This window comes from Sorex fumeus, unplaced genomic scaffold (assembly GCF_029834395.1).
Source record: "Sorex fumeus unplaced genomic scaffold, SorFum_2.1 ptg000014l, whole genome shotgun sequence".
Classification (NCBI taxonomy): Eukaryota; Metazoa; Chordata; class Mammalia; order Eulipotyphla; family Soricidae; genus Sorex; species Sorex fumeus.
Window position 1 is genome coordinate 4,658,472 of NW_026606071.1, and position 20,574 is coordinate 4,679,045.

The following is a 20,574-nucleotide window of genomic DNA, read 5'->3' on the forward strand; positions in this document are numbered from 1 at the left end:
ATTATTTTGAAGCACATTTTCATTCATTTAATTTTTTATAATACTCTTATTTTTGGTTGATTCACCTATCCTAATAAGAAAAATGTGTTTTTGCCAGAGTAAGGGGGAAAGTAAACAAGTTTCCTCTTCAACTCCACTTCTAAAGTATCTTGGATTTTAAAGGTCCTAACCCATATTATTTTCTCCATTTATTTATCCAGGCACTATAAAGTTGGCTAACAGAAGCATTTCCCACAGATATCTAATTTGCCACTAAGTATCCTGAACCTTTGTGTAAGCAGAGTTAGGCTGTTTCCTCTTTAGTACATGACTTCCCTTACGGCATATTCTACAAACTACATTTGGCTTGAATTGAACAAGGAATAAGCACCCCGCTCCAATCTAGTCTTCATTTGTGTGGCAAATTCTCTCATTCTACACTACATACAATAGATTGAGCCACTGAGGAATGACAACGTATAAGACTGGTTACCTTCTCATGACGCAACTTTTGACAGAATCTGCCTTTACTGTTTTTACTTTGAGCAGGATCTTTAAGAAAAAGAAAATTTTGAGTGAAGTTGTAATTTCTATCCTCACCTTGATTTGAGATTTCTCTAAAGCTTTCAGTACACAAAGAAGTCAGAACCTTAAAACACAGGCTTCAGGGATAGCTTATAGCAGAGCAGCTGCCTTGCAAACCAGAGGATGGAGAAGCTGCACATTCCATCCCTAGCACCAAGAATCTGACCCTGGTGTAATTCCTGTGGCTCTACTCTTTGGGCTTCCTGGGGTCACAACTAAGTACGGGATTTCCAGAACATTGCAGTGCGACGTGTTACTTCAGTAGCTAAAATGTAGGAAACCCATATCGATCACAAAAGGAAGGGTGACAGAAAGGAAGGAAGGAAGGAAGGAAGGAAGGAAGGAAGGAAGGAAGGAAGGAAGGAAGGAAGGAAGGAAGGAAGGAAGGAAGGAAATACAAGAAGGCTTCTCTTCCATAAAGATCTGTTATTGATACAAGAATCTCAAACTATAAATTCTTTCTATAATATTATCTAGGATTTGCATTATTTTTTTGAAGCTATCGAATGGACAGGTACCAAATCACTAATGAAACAGAAACCATTGTACCTCAAAATGTATCAGAATTACCATCAGAAAATTGTTGAACATGTTTGTACATCTAGGTTCTACAACAGATGCTCTAAATCAGAAACTGGGAGACAGGCTGGAGAGACAGAATAGTAGGTAAGATACTTGTTATTCACATAGCCAACCTGGGTTTGAGCCCTAGTAGTATCAAAGGTTCCCCAAGTCCTGCAAGGAGTAAGCTACAAGCACCACTGGAGTGCTCCAAAATACTTTTAAAATTTTAGAAAGGAAACTTGGAGAATAATTTACATTTTTAGGCGGCACTGTGGGAATTCTTGGTCTATTACTTTTGGGGAAGTAAAATACAAATATCCCCACTAAGTCATGCTGAAAATTGGAGACAAATATCTGTCTCTACGGGCAAGACTATTTTAAAACCACCAAGCATAAATCAAGAAATATATTCTTCCTTGTTCCCAGGAAAATTAGTGTTTCAGAACTCCCAGAGCAAATTATTCGAAAATCTATTTTAAAACTACCATGTAGTATTGTAAATATTTCTGTTTATCAGTGCTACTAAATGATGAGACTAGTAAGAAACTGACCTGAATTGTATTCATCTTTGTGACTGCAAACCGTTGCAAAATGGGGGCATAACGAGGTTTACAGAAAGTGTGCTTTCAGTGTAACATTTACAAAAGAAATGTAATCAAGTTGAACAAATGTGGGATTTTGATGGGTACTTAAAACCCTGTAGAGATGATTATAATTTTCTTAGAACTTTAAAACAACAACAATAAAATCATGGTTTGGATTCAAATACAAAAAAAAAAAATCAGAGTGAGTTTATCCTGACTGGGACCCTACAGGTAAGAATGCTTTGAAACATTTATGTGATTCTAAATTTACAAAATTGTTAAGAACCAGTGATATCTGTGGATGGATCTGTGGATACTGTCATAAGATGAATAATGAATCACAAAGTTTTTATGACCCAATTACTGCAATTTGTGATTTTAGATATGGACTTCAGAATAGGAAGATTTTACTATAATATGCTAAATTATCAGGGTAGGCTCAAACTAATCACTTGAACACTTTAAAGTAGAAGCAGGTGGTTGAACATTCTGTTGGAGAGATATAAAAAAAGAAGAGGACACAAATGAGGTATGGCAACAAACAACTGAAGCCTGTGGCTAGCTTTCCCAGTTTAGGGACAAAGACCAGAAAGAAACTTCCAGGAAATAGATATGCCCTCAAAGAGAATGTCACAGGGAATGGGATCAATTTTACAACCAAAGATTTGAATTATTTTTTTGTTGCTTTGTTTTGGGGCTACACCCAGTGATTCTCAGGGCAAATTCCTCTCCCTGCACTCAGGCATTACTCCTGGTTGTGCTCAGGGGACTATAAGGGATGCCAGCACTTGAATCTGGGGCAGCTCAAAAAAACAATAATACCCACTGTATTATTGTTAAGCCCCTCAAGGACTTGAATTCTTCCAGAAACCCAAAGGAGTGCAGAAGTAGATCCTCTCCAGGAACTCCAGAAGATAGTACAATTCTACCTAAATATTGTCCTTATAAGATATGAAATAAAGAAGCTAAAGAAGTCTACAGAAATTCTAACCTTTAGAACTGTTAAATAATAGATGCATGGTATTGAAAAATACTAAATATATGGAATTTACAAATCACTGTGATAGAAAACTAATAGAAAATTTTTGCCTGATAAAAAATTTTAATTTTTCTATCAAACGTACGTGGTTAATAAATGTTTCCCAATCAACCAATTTTTTACTCCCAACTACAATACATAATTCTCACTACAGTATATTAACTAGCACAATTTCCCTACAGCTGTTCTTAAATCGCTGTTTTTTGAGAAAATAAATTCAAGACTTTTCTGTTTTGTTTACTTAAGTAGAAAATGAATACTGAGTTTGATCTTTAGAGGAAGCAGGAAGAGCAATCGTGCTTCCTCTCATCTTTATTGCACATTTGTTAGATGTACACTGGAGTTAAAAACATAGCTACAAATTACAGTTCTTCCAGTGCTTAAACTCATAAGTCACCCTTCTGCCAGAAAAAAAAATATATATATATTAATATAAACACATACACACAAATAACTGTGTTGCTTGAATGTTTATCATAATTTATTTTATCTCTTGAAATATGTTATGTGATGAATATAAGTAACCTATGGTCAAAACAAAAAAACAAACACTGTCCTCCCATTGTTCATTGATTTGCTCAAGCGGGCCAGTAATGTCTCCATTTTGAGACTTGTTACTGTGTTTGGCATATTGAATACATCACGGGTAGCTTGCTCAGGTCACGGGTAGCTTGCCAGGCTTTGCCATGCGGGCGAGATACTCTTGGTAGCTTTCTGGGCTCTCTGAGAGGGGCGGAGGAATCGAACCCGGCTTGGCCGGGCTGGCTGTGCGCAAGGCAAACGCCCTACGCTGTGCTATAGCTCCAGCCCAACTTATAATAAGTACTCAATAATCATCAACTATTGCTATTATCTTTAGCACTCTACGATTACAATTATTTACAATGATAATAATCTCAAGTGAATGATTCAGTGAGTTGTGTATACACAGTTTTGTGATTTGGCGGCAGTGATTTCATAGATTTCTTAGAGCTAAACCAAGTTAAGGACTCAAATTATTTATCACTAAACCCATGAACCACTGCTCTACCCCACACTCAATTCAGAGACTCGGGTGATTTGTTTGAATAATTAAAATCTAAAAACTGCAAGATTCTTTTCTTTTCAGTTATTTAGTTGTCTTACCTGACCATTCATTTTATTTTTATTTGTCAAACATATTATTTTTTTCTTTCACACTTTCTTTTTTTTAATTATTTTTTATTAGTGAAATACCATGAGGTACAGTTGTAGATTTACAATTTTTTTGTGCTTGGGTTTCGATTATACAATGATCAAATATCCATCCCTCCACCAGTGCCCATCACACTTTCTTTTTTGATTCCTGTTTTTCATGATGCATGGCATTTGATTTTATTTTAAAGTCACATAAATTGATAGCTTGACTACTTAAACTTGCTAATTTGGTAAGACATGAAAATAAAATGCCACATGTGTTGTCTCACATATAAAGACTTTTAAATGCATTTAAAATTAGTAAATGCTTCTAGAAATTCAATAATTTTGTGACCCTACTCACTGATTACTTTCACTTAGTTCTATGGACATGTAGAAATGAATGTAAGTTCAATTTATGCCCACAGCAAAAATATTTTAAAAGTTGGAAAGCAACAATCTGAAAATGACTGCAAAGACTAAGTTAGCTTTAAGCGCTCCATAGGACTCATTTCATGAATCATTCAGAGATATGATTTTCACCAGCATTTAAGACAGATAGTGTTTGATTATAGTCAATATGCTGTTGTTCAATGAGATTGAGCCAATTGCATACCTTCTCAGATATCTTATTTGTAAAGCAAATGAGTGTGACAAGGTAAATTTCAGTCTTGTGTAGAGGCTCAAATTTATATAAAGAGAAAAAATAGATGATTAGTTTTTAGGTACAGTTTTGTTTAAAGCGGCCCAAAGCCAAAATATCCGTAAAACCTCGTCTTTTCTGATACTCTATACTGGCTATGAAAGGTGTTCTCTATGTCTCCTACTACCAATAGCCCATAGGATTTAAAGTTGAGTTTTTAAGACAAGGAAAGAGAACTCTTTGGCTAGATGATTTTTATTTTGTTACATGGTCATTACAGGGAAAGGTATCAAGTTGCAGAAAAATCACATTTTGGATTCTACCTCTAGATACACCACTTTTTTTCTTGGCTGTTCTTTTACTTTCAGACCATTTCGGGGGAGTCTATTTTTCTTCTTTACTGAAGAAAATATAAATGGAAAGAGCAATCATGCTTTCTCAATACTCATGCTTGACTTCTTGGACAGAATCTGATCATTTTATCTATCCAAGCTAAACATTGCTAACTTTGGGCAAATAGGCCTAATGCTTCTTGGAGTAAAAAATAAGAATTTTGGTTATGATGAATGTATATCTTTTTGTACCTAACAGAAGATGATCAACACAAAAATTGAAAAATTATAGTAAGAAATATAGGATTTGTTAAGGAATGATTTAATAATGCATAAAACACTCGACAAGGTGAGCAACAAAACAATAAATAATGTTTATAAAAATCTTATGAATAATCTAATGTATAAAGTCATAACTAAGAGACAATTTATTTATTCTGATTTTGGGGGACGCCTGTCAATGCTCAGGGGTTACTCCTTGCTTTGTGCTCAGAAATTTATCCTGTTGGTGCTTGGGGACCATATGATATTGGGGGTTGAACCTGGGTCAGCACCTTGCAATGCAAGCAACTTACCTGCTGTATTATTACACTTTAGCCCCACTATGAGATAATTTGAAAAGTCAATTAAATTCTCCAGAAAGTATTTTGCTTTTGAAGATACACTTGAGTTTAATTACAACTATTAATCTTTGCATGTCACGGTCACAGTCACGGTCCTCCCGTTGTTCATCAATTTGCTCGAGTGGGTCCAGTAACGTCTCCATCATGAGACTTGTTGTTACTGTGTTTGGCATATCAAATACACCACGGGTAGCTTGCCAGGTTCTGCCGTGTGGGCGAGATACGGTAGCTTGCCAGGCTCTCTGAGAGGGGTGGAGGAATCGAACTTGGGTCGGCCATGTTGGCCGCTTATAAGGCAAACGCCCTAACGCTGTGCTATCTAAATATACTTGTAACTATTGTCTGATTGACTAATAATACAGTTTCTGGCTTCCAAAGGAATATTTGAATAAACATCAACTTCTACTTAAATAGCAACAACCAGTAGTCAAAATGGCTGTAAATATCAGTTACATTTAACTATGTTAAAGTGCAATTCAACTTTGCCCTCTTAGGTTAAAAACTTTAGTAACATGGGCTAGAGAGATAATACAGCAAGCAAGGCACATGTCTTGCAAGCTGGCAACTTTTATTATGCCCCCAACATCACCAGAAATGATCCCTGAGCACTGAGCCAGAAGTAAGCCTTGAGCACCTTTGGGTGTAGCCCCAAAACCAACAAATCAAACCAAACAAAATAAAATTCTTTAAGAATCTCATTTGTAGAACAATTCTAAAACAGAAGGCTAATATGAAATGAAGATTTTAGAACTCAAATAAATTTTAGTTATTAACATTATGTAGGGTGGAGTGATAGCACAGCAGTAGGGCGTTGGCCTTGCATGCAGCCAACATGGCCGACCCGAGTTCGATTCCTCCGCCCCTCTTGGAGAGCCCGGCAAGCTACCGAGAGTATCTTGCCTGCACGGCAGAGCCTGACAAGCTACCTGTGACGTATTCGATGTGCCAAACACAGAAATAACAAGTCTCATGATAGAGACGTTACTGGGCCCGCTCGAGCAAATCGATGAACAACAGGAGGACCGTATAAATGGTATAAAACATTATGTAAAATTTTAATTCAGACACAGAAATATCAAATAAAGTCAATTATAAGTACATTTCCAAATATTATGTCAGTGAATTATAACTATGTTTCCGAGTACTGAGTTTACATAATCTAGAACTAAAGTAAGTTGTTGATAATAAGACAATCCAATGGTGATATTTAAAGATTGCTGTATGCTAATCAACAAACAATGTATAAAACCTCAAAAACTTGACTTTAATTTTAATTTAAATGGTCTTTACTATCACTCTGTAGCACTGTAGCACTATAGTCCTGTTGTTCATCGATTTGCTCAAGCTGGCACCTATAACTTGTGTGACTTGTTATTACTATGTTTGGCATATCGAATACGCCACTGGGAGCTTGCCAGGCTTTGCCGTGCAGGTGGTATATATTTTTTTGTCCCCATAGAGTGATAGTCTTGAAACACGGACTATCACTTTATGAGGACAAAAAAAAAATACATTGACTCTATGCCTACTTGCTTATCTAATGAACATTCCAGGTTGAATAGCTGAATAACTATTAAAGAGATAATATAGTGATTAAATTTGGGACTTTTATTTTACTCTCTGAAGTACTTACTCACGGGAATAATTTTCCCATTGTGGGCATAATTAGCCTTTTTCCGGTGATTTTGACCACCCTCTTTTTATTTGAAAGAGGCAAGTGGCCAAATCTTAGTCCAATTACTAAAAAGTGGGAGGGAGCCTGAAAAAAATGCTTTGTAGTTGATAGAATACCTGCTCTTCAGTAGAGCTAATGTGGAAAGAATTGCTTGTTTAAAGATCATAGGCATAAAACACATCTTTCCAGCAATTTGGCTTGCAATCTTTATACCTATTTCCCTCCCACAAAATAAGGAGTCAAGTTCTATTGAAAACATGTTTTCATCCAAAAGAAATATTCAATTCTGCTAGAATTTTAATTTAATTCATGTAGTAGTCTCTCAATAAAGATGTGCACTTTTGTTTTCCAGAATTTTAAATCTTCCTGAAAAAAAATTTTTTGTGTGTGCATCTACTGACATGTCTCAACATTTGGGAAGCATAAAGACACTTTGAAAACGTCAGTGTGACATATCGTCCCACCATCCAACACACCCCAATCTTCATAAAATAAAAATCCTTTCCAATAGAGAATCTATTCTCTCTGGCTCATGTGAAGCTGCTTTCCTGGTTTTTAGGTAGCACGGTAGGAAAGTTTGGTCAGATAAACATCCTCTGACTTAGTTTGGTTTAGATTTGAAAGTGTGAATACAGCCATTGATGTATTCATGAATATTCACGGGTGTGCTAATGAATATTCATGATGTATTTGTTGATGCATTTATTCAAACCTTTAATTAGAATTTTTAGCTATTGCAAAGCTGTGCTAAAACCTGGGATCCCAGAAATAAAATATAGATACTTATATAAAAAAGGAGACCTAGGGAGGGAGAGAAATTGGGAGATTGGGAGAGGGAGGGAGGGAGGAAAGAAGGGAGAGAGAGAGAGTTAGAGAGGAAAGAGAGAAAGGTGAAGTTGATAGCTCAAGGGGCTGAGTGCATGCTTCACATTATAAAGGACTGGATTCTGACCTCGGTCCCCTAAATACTTAGAGAAATTCAGAATACAGACCTTGGAGTAAACACTAAGCACTGCTGCATGTCGCCCTCAAAATCAATTACTCTATTACCAATTAATTAAACTCAATATTTTGGATGTGTTAGGAGCTTGAAAGTTGCAGGTATTCAATATAGTAAAAGCCATCTACCACAAACCCACGGCAAGCATCATTCTCAATGGGGAGAAAGTAAAAGCCTTCCCTCTAAGATCAGGGACAAGACAAAGTTGCCACACTTGCCACTCCTATTCAATATAGTACTAGAAGTTCTTGCCATAGCATTCAGGCAAGAAAAGATATCAAACGCATATATATATATATATGTGTGTGTGTGTGTGTGTGTATATATATGCATATATATATAGGAAAGGAAGAGGTCAATCACTATTTGAGGATAATATGATACTATACTTAGTAAATCCTAAAGACTTGACAAAAAAAGCTTCTAGAAATAATAAGTTTGTATAGTAAAGTGGCAGACTACAAAATCAATACCCAAAAGTCCGTGGCTTTCCTATATCAAATAATGAAAGATAAGAAAGAGATATTAAAAAATTAGAAATTGAGCTCCCATTTGACCCAGCAATACCACTTCTGGGAATATACCCCGGAGAGGCAAAAAAGTATAGTCAAAGTGACATCTGCACTTGTTTGTTCATTGCAGCACTGTTTACAATAGCTAGAATATGGAAAAAACCTGAGTTCCCGAGAACAGATGACTGGTTAAAGAAACTTTGGTACATCTACACAATAGAGTACTATGTAGCAGTTAGAAAAAATGAAGTCATGAAATTTACATACAAGTGGTACTACATGGAAAATATTATGCTAAGCGAAATGAGTCAGAAAGAGAGGGGCAGACATAGAAAGATCGCATTCATCTGGGTAACATAAAGTAACAAAATAAGAGACTAAAACCCAAAAACATCTGTGATAAATACCAAGTTGTTCACTCCATGGCTTAGAGGCCAGCCACACACTCCAGGGGTAAAGTCAGCTCAGATAGAAAAGGGAGCACCAAATAAAGGGTGCTGGGAAGATCTGCCCAGGATAGGAGATGCTTGCTGAAAGTAATCTATGGACTGAACATGACTGCCACCCAATGTCTCTTCTGCAGACCACAGGACCCAAAAGGAGAGAGAGAACAAAAGGGAGTGCCCTGCCACAGAGGAAGGGTGGGATGGGGGATGGGGGGGAGGGATACTGGGATTGGTGGGGGTGGAGAATGGGCACTGGTGGTGGGATGGGTACTCGATCATTGCATAACTGAAATCCAAGCACAACTTGTAATCTACAACTGTACCTCATGGTGTTTCACTAATAAAAAAAAAATTAAAAAAAATCCCATTCACAATAATGCCTCAGAAAATAAATTGCCTCTAAATCAGCTTAACTAAAGAGGTGAAGGACCTATACAATGAAAATTACAAAACACGACTTCAAAGTATTAGAGAGGGCAACAGGAAATGGAGACATATCCCCAGCTCACAGACAGAGAGGATTAACATTATTAAAATGGCAATATTCCCCAAAGCACTATACAGATTCAGTGTGGCCCCTATAAAGGTCCCCATGACAGTATTCAAAGAAGAAATTCATAGGGAACAATAAACTCCCACAAATAGCTAAAGCAATTCTTAGGAAAAATAAGATGTGTGGTATCACCTTCCCCAACTTCAAACTGTACCCCAAAGCAGTAGTAATTAAAACAACATGGTACTGGACTAGAAACAGACCCAATGGAACTGAGTTGAATATTCTGTCACAAACTCTCAAATATACGATCACTTAATATTTGATAAAGGAGGAAGAAATGTAAAGGAAAGCCTCTTCAACAAGTGGTGCTGGGAAAACTGGACAGCTACCTGCAAAAAAATAAACTCTGACCTTTGTTTAATGCCAGGCACAAAAGTCAAATCAAAGTGGATTAAAGACCTCAATATCAGACATGAATCCATTAGGTACATGGAGGAAAATTTAGGCAGAACCTTCCTGGATATAGAAGCTAAAAGCATCTTTAGGATGAAGCATCACTGATCAAGCAAGTGTAACCAAACATAAACAAATGGGACTACATTAAACTAAGAAACTTCTGCACCTCAAAAGAAACAGCGACCAAAAATATAGAGATAGCCCACAGAATGGAAAAGAATATTTGCCCAATACCCACTGGATAAGGGGTTAATATCCAGCATATACAAGATACTAACAGAATTGTACAAGAAAAAAAACCTCCAACCCAATCAAAAAGTGGGTAGAAGAAATGAACAGAAGCTTCCTTTAAAAAACAAACAAATGGCCATATGGAACATGAAAAAATGCTCTATGTGGTTAATCATCAGGGTGATGCAAATAAAACCAACAATGAGATATCATCTCATACCACAGAGACTGGCACACATCAAAAAAATCAAAAAGAACAAGAACAACCAGTGCTGGTTCGGATATGGGGATAAAGGAACTCTCCTTCATTGTTGGTGGGAAAGCCTAGTGGTACCAGCCTTTTTGGAAAACAATGTGGACATTCCTTAAAAAACTAGAAATTGAGCTTCCATATGATCCAACAATCCCACTGCTGGGAATATATTCCAAGGGTGCAAAAAAAGCACAGTAGAAATGACATCTGTACCTGTATATTCATTGCAGCACTGTTCACAATAACCAGAATCTGGAAACTACCCGAATGCCCAAGAACAGATGACTGGTTAAAGAAACTTTGGTACATCTACACAATGTAATACTATGTAGCTGTTAGGAAAAATGAAGTCATGAAATTTGTTTATAAGTAGATGGTCATGGAAAGTACCATGCTAAGTAAAATGAGTCAGAAAGATAGAGACAGACATAGAATGGTTGCTCTCATTTGTGGAATATGAAATAACATAATATGAGACTCACACCCAAAGACAGTAGAGACAGGACCAGTAATGTTGCTCCATGGTCTGTAGCCTGTCTCATGAGCTTGGGGAGAAGGCAGCTGAGACAGAAAAGGGATAACTAAGTCAATGATGGTTGGAGGAATGGTTTGGAATGGGAGATGTGTGCTGAAAGTAGATAAAAGACCAAACATGATGGCTTCTCAGTGTCTGCATTGCAAAGCATAATGCCCAAAAGTAGAGAGAGAGAGAGAGAGAGAGTATGGGGCAAATTGTCTGCCACAGAGACGGGGGAGGGGTGGAATGAGGGGGATACTGTGGACATTGCTGGTAGAAAATGTACACTGGTGGAGGGATGTGTGTTTGATCATTGTATGACTGAAACTCAGACATGAAAAACTTCGTAACTCATGGTGGTTTAATTTTTTTTAAAAAAAAGAAAGTTGCAGGTATATAGGAGATGAAAATTTCCAGGTAGATAGGAAAATATATTAATGATGGAAAATCATTAAAGATATCATTAAATATCATTAAAGATGTCATATTCAAAAGTTGTGATTCAATGCTCTAGCCTACAGATTTTTGTTTATTTGGGGGCGGGGAGGGTGTACAACCAGCTATGCTCAGGGCTTAGTCCTGGATCTTCACTCAGGGAGTACTCTTGGCAGTGATCAGGATTCAACCCAGATTGGCTGCATTCAAGGCAAGTTCCCTACACCTTACCATCTCCCCAGCCCCAGAGGCTAGAGGGTTTTATGTAGATTTCTAACTCTGGATTGCAGTGGTGCCTAATAGACAGCTGTGAAGAGCATTGTAAAAGTTAAAGTCTAGGTTAAGAGTTATGACTCATTGGTGATGTACGAGAGCTATGTTAAGAAGTAATGATGTTCTCTAAATATTTCTAATCTTCCTGAACAAGAGAAATGATAATCATAAGGAACGATCATTAGAACCCCTATGGTAAGATTCTCACTTAGGAAATGGAAGATTTAATTCACAGATACAAAGACAAAGGTACCCATAGAGAAACAGCACAGAATACTGCAGTGACTTCTAAGAGACACAAAAATAAAATTAAATGAAGGCTGGAATTCAGAATGATAAAATAATGTAAATGGAAAGGAATATTTAAAAGTTAAGCATACTAAAAAGTTTAATCTATAGTCTAGAAGCAGATGAGGACTTAGTGGAAGAAACTAACCAAATTCCCCAAATTCTGACACAAGTATTTGTGTCAATTCCAGTTACTAAAATACCAGATGCAGCAGAAGAAATTGGGGAGTGAGAAAATACCTGAATATGATGAAACTCTGACGAAGTGTCTGCACTGTTTGTCTAAATAGTTCTAGAAACCAAGCAGGGAGGGTTTGAAACTACATAACAAAAGATCAGGGAGTCTATTCTAAGAAATGTGTTCCTGAATTAACCTATAGCACATTATAAACCATGAATGTTTAAGGAATTCAAAGTAAGAAGGAATGTGTGTTGATAGAGGACAGAGGTAGTGCTTTCTAGGGAACAAGGAACCAGAAATAGAAAGGCATGAGGACAAAGTGAGCAAGGCTTTTGTGGGTAAAGGTAAAGATACATGCCTGCAAGTAACTTGAGCTTCTGTGGGGGATTTAATGAGTTGCAAACTTGATATGCGACATGAGACATTTGCTAGGCATGTAACCCCATGATGCACTGAACGACTGGGATTGTGCACACAGCAAATACAGCTTATTTTTAATTATTTGCTCCTATGACTAAGTCTGGGTTGCAATTTAAAAATAGATTTTCCAGTGCAAAAGAAGTTGCACAGGAAGAAGCTCCTTGCTGAATTAAGCTGCGCTTAAGTGAGAACTGTAGCTCAAGAACAACACGTTCCCTGTGAAAAAAGGATGGCAAATCCATTTCGGTGAGTCTAACCTTTGCAGAGCGCTATTATCAACTCAATTGTATGTTTTTTCCTGTTTCACAAACATGTTCCCCAAAGGCTTTTAAAATAGCTTTCTTTCCTGCTAAATTGTTGTGCCAAGCACTTTTTCTGAATCTCTGCCTTAACTGGACCAGGATGTGTGAAAGAAAAAATGCCCTGTCACGATTGACATGGTGTAACGGGCCTTTACAACAACAGTAAAACATTTTCCTAACCTAACTTCCCTCTCTCACTTGAGACAGTGCATTCCCTGAAAATGCCAACTACCTTGAAGAAACGGGAGACACTTCCAAAAACCACCATTCTAAATTAAGCAAGAAATCTGTTCACTAAAGTGGGCTTTATCTCCCTATAAGGGAAAATGTCAGTAGAGAAAATAATGACTTTTAAAAAAGCTATCCTAAAAGAAAATAAAGAAGAAATAAATCATGTGAAGTTATTTTTAAGGTACCTAATAAGTAGATTGTTTGTTTTTGTTGATTTTAAAAAGAATCACAAACACAACAGGGGTCAAAGAAATAGTTTAAAAGGCTAATACTCATGCTTCCCATAGGGAAGGGTTGAGTTTTGTCCCTAACACTGCATGTTACAGCCCCCAGAATATAGCTAGTCCTAACCCCCCAGCACCACTGTAGGGTGTGGCTTCAAACAAAACAAAAACAAAATGAAATAGCAATAACCACAACAACATTCTGTGGCCTGATCTGGTCACTTCAGAATGAATCCCACGCGGTATCTGGACATGTTTTTCAAATTAAAATTCAAGTTGTGGTCCTCAATACATTTTTCCAGAGAGGAATAGATAGGATTTCCTTACCAGAAGACTTTCTGAGCAGTAGACATTTGCCCCCACCCCGTACCCCCACAAAATAAAAAATAAAAAAGATGATAAAAAAAGTAAAAGATAAACAGTCTGACTGACATTGATAAAGAAACAAACAGTTGGCTTTCTAGGGCAGGAATCAATATCTCTGTTTAAATGGTAGGCTGCTTTTTGTAATAGATAACAATTTTTTTAAAATTTTTATTCTTCTTATTATATTATGAAAAAATTATTTGGGGACCACACTAATAGTACTAGTACTCAGGGGCTACTCTTGAGTCCTTGCTCAGGTTTTGCTGCCAGTGGTACTCCAGTACCAGAACTCAAGATAGATCTCCTATATCCAAAGCATGTGTTGTTTTTGTTTCAGCCCAGGCAATTTTTTTTTATAATTACAGAGGACTTGTATTGAAGAAAAAAAAGACAGAAAAACAGTGGTAATAAAGGTCACTGTTTAATCTCTCATCTTTTTAAAAGCAAAATGCAGTGCAGAGAATGCTCTGGTTCAGATATCAGATATTACTGTGGTATTTACTAACTGCGAAGGTTAGCAGAATCATATACTGTAGGCTTTACCTGAGTTTCTATAGCTCTTAGATAGGATAAATATAACAAACCACATAATCACATAGCACATTGTCTGTGAAGTGATATATACTCTTAAAGTCCTCACAGCAGAAAGGGAAGGCCTTGGTTTGCTTCAATGGGTTCCAAGTGCAAGAATGAAATTTTGAGTAAAATTATATATAAACATTTAAGAGAGGCAACTCTGTGAACTTTCAGTAAAGGAAGATTTTGTCAGTTACAAAGAGTGGGATTTAACATGGATACTGTCTCCAGACTAACTTGTTTTGTCCAACAACTTTTCTCTGTATAAAATATTTCTACTGCTGACCATGTCTTAATTGGCACATAGACACATATGCATTAAGCTTTTCTGGTGAGTGGTAATAAAGATCAGGATTTAATCTTTGATCTTTTTTTTTTTAAGTCTTACGGACAATATTACTAAGGAAGTGGAGTTTTATCTGCTTCATCAAAAACATAGCCTATGAAAACTTTTACATTTGTGTTAGTTTTTATTTGTTTAATACATTTAGAAGAAAGTTAGTAAATAAAAATGTCAGAAGTTATCTGAAAGTAACAAAGTTGTTAATTAAAAAATAATGCTATCAGATTATAAAATTAGGACTACAAATGCAGCTCAGGGACAAAACACTGCCTTCCATGTATAAGGCCTTGCGTTCAATTCCTAGCACCACACACTCAAAAGTCACTGTCACTGTCCTCCCGTTGTTCATCGATTTGCTCGAGCGGGCCCAGTAATGTCTCCATTGGAGACTTTGTTGTTACTGTGTTTGGCATATCGAATACATCACAGGTAGCTTGCCAGGCTCTGCCCTGCGGGTGAGATACTCTAGGTAGCTTGCTGGGCTCTCCGAGAGGGGCGGAGGAATCGAACTCGTGTCGGCCATGTTGGCTGCGTGCAAGGCAGACGCCCTACATGCTGTGCTACCGCTATGGCAATAATAAATATAAAATGATACAAGAGAAGACACAGTAGTTATTATGTTTATCTGTTCAAATAATATATACACAATAATTAATATATATGCACAATATAAAATAATCCAAAAATGCTTTATGTTTATTTAAATAAATAAAATTATTATTCCAATTTTAAACCTAATTTTGCCCCTTAACATAAAATAGAAACCATAGGAGCTGTGAAACAATTGGGATTTATAATTTTGTTCATGTTGCCAAAACTTGATCTGGACCAAAACAAGAAAAAGTAATAGCATTGTACACTGCAAAGGGAACATAAATTATCACCTAAAATTACTTTTAAGCTCTAAAAATAGTTTGCATGTATTTTGATTATATTGAAATATTTCAATATAATTAAAAAAATTTTTGTTTATTGCACTCAGTGGTTGTGAAAATAATTATATTGGAATTAATTTTGAAATTACTTTTTTGTTCTTTAATGCTATTGTTCTAAGGAAATAATATTAGAATTTTATGCTACATATTTATTTATGCACGTACATTATGTATTGAAAATAAAACTAAAAAAAATGAAACATTTCTTTTTTTTCCTTTCTTTTTTTGATTTTTCGGGCCAGACACCTCGTGATGCTCCCAGTGGTACTTCAGGAATTACTCCTGGATCTGCACTCAGAATCACTCCAAGGTATTCAGAGAACCATATGGGATGTTGGGGGTCAAACCTGGGTCAGCTAGGTGCAAGGCAAACACCTTACCCTTGGTATTATCTCTCCTAGCCCGCATCTCCACCAAGAAACTTTTAAATACCTTTAATTCAGTTCAGATATGCATGTAACAAAATAGCAAAGTTCACAAAATTATCTACTATGATATATATTTGGATTTTAAAAAGATTTTTCCCTACCCAATGTTTTTACTTTAGTTTTGTGCCATTTTGTACTTGGGACCTCATACTGGCAAAACTTATCCTGTACAATGTAGCTATATCCCCATTTCTCTATGCACTAATAAATGAGAAGGCAGCACTGCTAAGAAGTATGGCATATTAGTTTTTGTTGTGCTTATTATCATGTTTGGTTTTAATTTGGGGGCCACACTTGGACATACTTAGTAGCTGGAGGTCACTCCCAGGGGTGATTCAGGGCCAGATGGTGTTTGGATCAAAGCCAGAACTCCATCAGACAAAGCATGAGTTCCTGCCTTTTGAACCATCTTAAGAGCCCATGACTATAAATGGTTTTCAGTTTATTTAAAGCACTATTAAGACACAGATACTCTAAAACTAAACCTTAGATATCAAATACAATATTCATAAAAGTATGTTATTTAAAATTGTATTTTAGAAATATACCATATTAATGGGTGAGAGCGATAGCATAGCGGTAGGGCATTTGCCTTGCACGCGGCCCATTCAGCCGACCTGGTTTTGATTCCTCTACGCCTCTCAGAGAGCCCAGCAAGCTACCGAGATTATTTTACCTGCACGGCAAAGCCTGGCAAGCTACCCGTGATGTATTCAATATACCAAACACAGTAACGACAAGTCTCACAATGGAGATGTTACTGGGCCCTCTTGAGCAAATAGATGAACAATGGGAGAACAGTGCTACAGTGCTACCATATTCATAAATATATTCATCAAAAGGATGTGCCATGTGTCTTTCTGTAAAAAAGTTAAAGAGATACAGAAGTCCAAAAGCCTGCTTTAGAAATAAATGATCATTGTACAGTTTTGTGTTGGAATCCTAATTCTCTGCTCTGTACAAATAAAATGATGAATTCCAAGCTAGGTGAAAACTCAGGACAGGTGTATATGCTTTGGTTGCAGGAGTCCTGGAACCCCAGAACCCCAGTGTCCCCCAAGAAATCCCTTGGACCTCTGGGTATGAACTCTTTCTGGGCCCCCAAATTCAAAACTCTCTTTTATAGCTAATTTTTCCTTTGTTTGTTTTAAAACCATAGCAGACTGTACTCAGGGTTTGCTCAAGCTCTGCACTCAGGAATCACTCCTGGTGGTGCCCAGGGAACCAAGTGCAGTGTTCAGGATCCAACCTGGGTCTGTTGCATATACAGCGAGTATGTTACCCACTGTACTATCTCTCTGTCCTTGTAGCTAGTTTTGGTTTTGCTCTCGTTAATGTTTTGCAGTCTTGTAATTAGAAATATCATTAGCACAATATATTTAATATATAATTATAGCATATTAACAATTATGACATATTAACACCGGCAAAAAACGCTATCAGCAAAATTTTACAAAAAGAAATTAGTTTCATGACTACAGTGGTGTGAAATGGTAAGATGGAAATCCAGTAATAATTGTTGCAGGCAGGTAAGATAGGGTGACCTTTGCAGTGAGTTTTAGGGAAACAATAAAATTTAAGATTTAAAATTTAAATAGAAATTGCCAAGTCTTAGAATAACCCAAAGGAATGAGAAACAGCTCCTTAGGTGAAGCAAATACTGAATTGAGGGAGAAGCTGAGGCACCGCCCAGAGAAGGGTGGATCCTTCAGGCAAGGAGAATTTGAAGGTCCTGTTAAGAATATGAAAGGAGGGGCTGGAAAGATAGCACAGCCAATAGGGCAATTCCCCTTGCACGCAACAGGGGGTTCGATTCCCAGCATCCCATGTGGTACCCTGAGCACCACCAGGAGTGATTCTTGAGGGCAGAGCCAGGAGTAACCCCTGTGCATCACCAGATGTGACCCCAAAAGCAATATATATATATATATATATATATCATCTAGAATACAGGCAGTCCCTATGGCATAACCCAGGTGAAATTTCATGCATGCAGAAAACTCCAGGCCAAGATCATTTTTCTCCTATTAAATACTGAGCGGTCTGGTGATAAAAGGGGTTTCAGTCCTTCACTGAATCATCCCTGAGCTCAGAGTCAGGGGCAAACCCTGAGCACCGCCAGGTATGGCTCCAAAACAGCCACAAAAATAAAAACACAACCTACATTAGCTTCACTATTTCCAACTCCTCCTGAAATTCTTTCTGCAAGACTACATTCTTCTACCGCCTGAACAGAGGTGAGGACTGATTTCTCTTCTGCTGTAAAGAGCGATTCCTCCTTCCAATCAGATCCAATCAGAGAGTCCTCTGCTCCCCCCCCCCCCCCCCCCCCCCCCCCCCCCCCCCCCCCCGCCTCTGGGAAGTCTTCCTGCCTTGTAATGAATGAGGGTCAGGTGTTGTTTGACAGTTGCGGGACAGGTGCGACTGGAGCATCCGCACTGCTTAGGTTCTTGGACAATTTCTTATCAGTCCTGACACACGCCAGGCACTTTCTCGGGTGGAAAAATGGGTCAGCACAGAGGGGGAAACAATGTTTTCTACCCTCTCCCCACTTTACCAGAGTCACCGGCAAGGATAGCTAAATAGCTACTAGACCAAGAAAAATAGGGCAGATTTTTAACATTCTATTCAATTTTTCTATGCTTAACTAGTAATAATTTTTTTTATGAAAACAGAATTTCCCCTTAAGATTAAATGGTAATCATATTTTAAAGAAAACACAGTTAATTCAGAACACATGAAATGCTTACAATTACTCTGGTGGAGGTCATAAGTCTTCTTTTCTCTCCTGCCTTTTCTCTCCACACTCACAGTCACTGAGAGCTCTTTGTAAAGGAATGTTTTACATGTGAATGCCTTTAATTGACTCTGTTTACCAGTGAATGATGGATAATAGCGCTGACATCCCTGGGAAAATGTTTATGGCAGTAAACTCTTTTACCATCCATTAAATCAGCTTCCCAAGCTTATTTGTTTTAATTCAGAAAATGAGCTGAGTGTTGTGATTTTTTTCCTCTGGACCAATAAAGGGAATACTAATAACAGAGATCTAACTATCTGTCAGAAAAAATAAATCTCTGGTATTCTTCTTTAAAGCACTGGACATAAAAACTGTAAGCAGTTTTGCTTAAAGTTTATTTTAAGCAAATAAGTGGCAAGTATTTTTACTTCATAATAGTGAAATATAGTTATTAATGATTACAAACATAGCTGAAAACAATTGTTGCAAATAAAATCGAAGTCCAATTATTGAGATGCTAGAAGAAACTTACTATTTTCATTCATTCACTATGTTGTTTATTCATTTATTGTTTGGTACCATACACAGCAGTCTCAGTTCTCTGGGATCACTCCTGATGGTTCTCAGAGGGCCATATGGGGTGCCAGATACAGAATCAGGTCACCCTCATGCAAGACAAGCATTTTACTATCTCTCAGGTTTCATGCATGTTTATTGAACCTCTTAAGACTAAATATCTAACACTCAGTCAGAAAAAATAATGTAAATATACTGGTATAAAATTATAAAGGCTAAGCACTGTAGCACTGTCCTCCCGTTTTTCATAGATTTGCTGATAAAGTCTAAGAATTAGCATTGAAATGTTCATATATATTTGAAATGACAAAATAAAAAAAATTCTATGTAGGAAAGAGATCCTTTGTTTTGAATGTTATCAGAGAGAAATATCTAATGTGGAGGATCTTGATTTCTTGTAGTAAGTGGTTTTTCAATTGCTATCTGAAGCTTGAGTTTCTTTTAACAAGAAAAAGAGAGTGGTAAACTAGTATGGAAAATCACATAAAAACATCTTGTGAGAAACAAGAGACAGTGGCAAAGGAGAAAGTTGTATATTGTCAAAGGCCATCCTAAACTGTCTGGTAGATAACTTGTTAAAAATTCCGGACTGTACACTTTAACACTGGTTGATTTCTTTCCAGTGATTGGTTGACAAGAAAAGATTTGGTTTAGTTATAGAGAGCAAAAGTCAGATGGGAATTGGTTGAAAAGTGAGTAAAGAAAACTATGTGAACAAAAATGTCTTTGGAAAAAATTTGGCTTTTTAAATTCATTTTATTGGGTCTGTGTGGGGAAAACCCAAAGCATTCAGGGCTCACTTCTGGCTCTATGTTCAGGACTTACTCCTGGCAGTGCTCGGTGGGCCATGTGTGGTGCCCAGTTCGGCTTTGTAAATTTAAGAGAGGAATATAATGGTGGATGTGGAAGTATCAAGAGAGAGAAATGTTTTAGATGAGAGTGACTTGAACCTTTTAAAATATTAAAGATATTAAAGATTGAATCCATTGAAAAGATAAACTTGAATATATATATATATATATATATATATATATATATATATACCTGTCATAGAGTCAGGATGAGGGGGAAGGAGGGACAGAGGAGGTACATGTGGGATATTGGTGGTGGAAAACACACACTGGTGGAGGGTGGGTGTTGGGACATTGTATGATTGAAACCTGATC

At 37.0% G+C, this 20,574-nt stretch overlaps 1 protein-coding gene across 3 annotated transcripts in view; it reads right to left on the bottom strand.

Moving 5' to 3' along the window:
• The window catches only part of CALCRL (calcitonin receptor like receptor), a 99,718-nt gene that overhangs the window by 45,481 nt on the left and 33,663 nt on the right, over positions 1–20,574 (bottom strand). The window contains exon 1 of one of the 3 annotated variants that reach the window (XM_056111895.1): positions 473–521. The exons of the other annotated variants lie outside the window; for them this stretch is intronic. The gene's annotated coding sequence lies outside the window, so the exon portion shown is untranslated. Of the gene's footprint in view, positions 1–472; positions 522–20,574 lie in introns of those variants that run through there. 3 annotated transcript variants of the gene reach the window in all.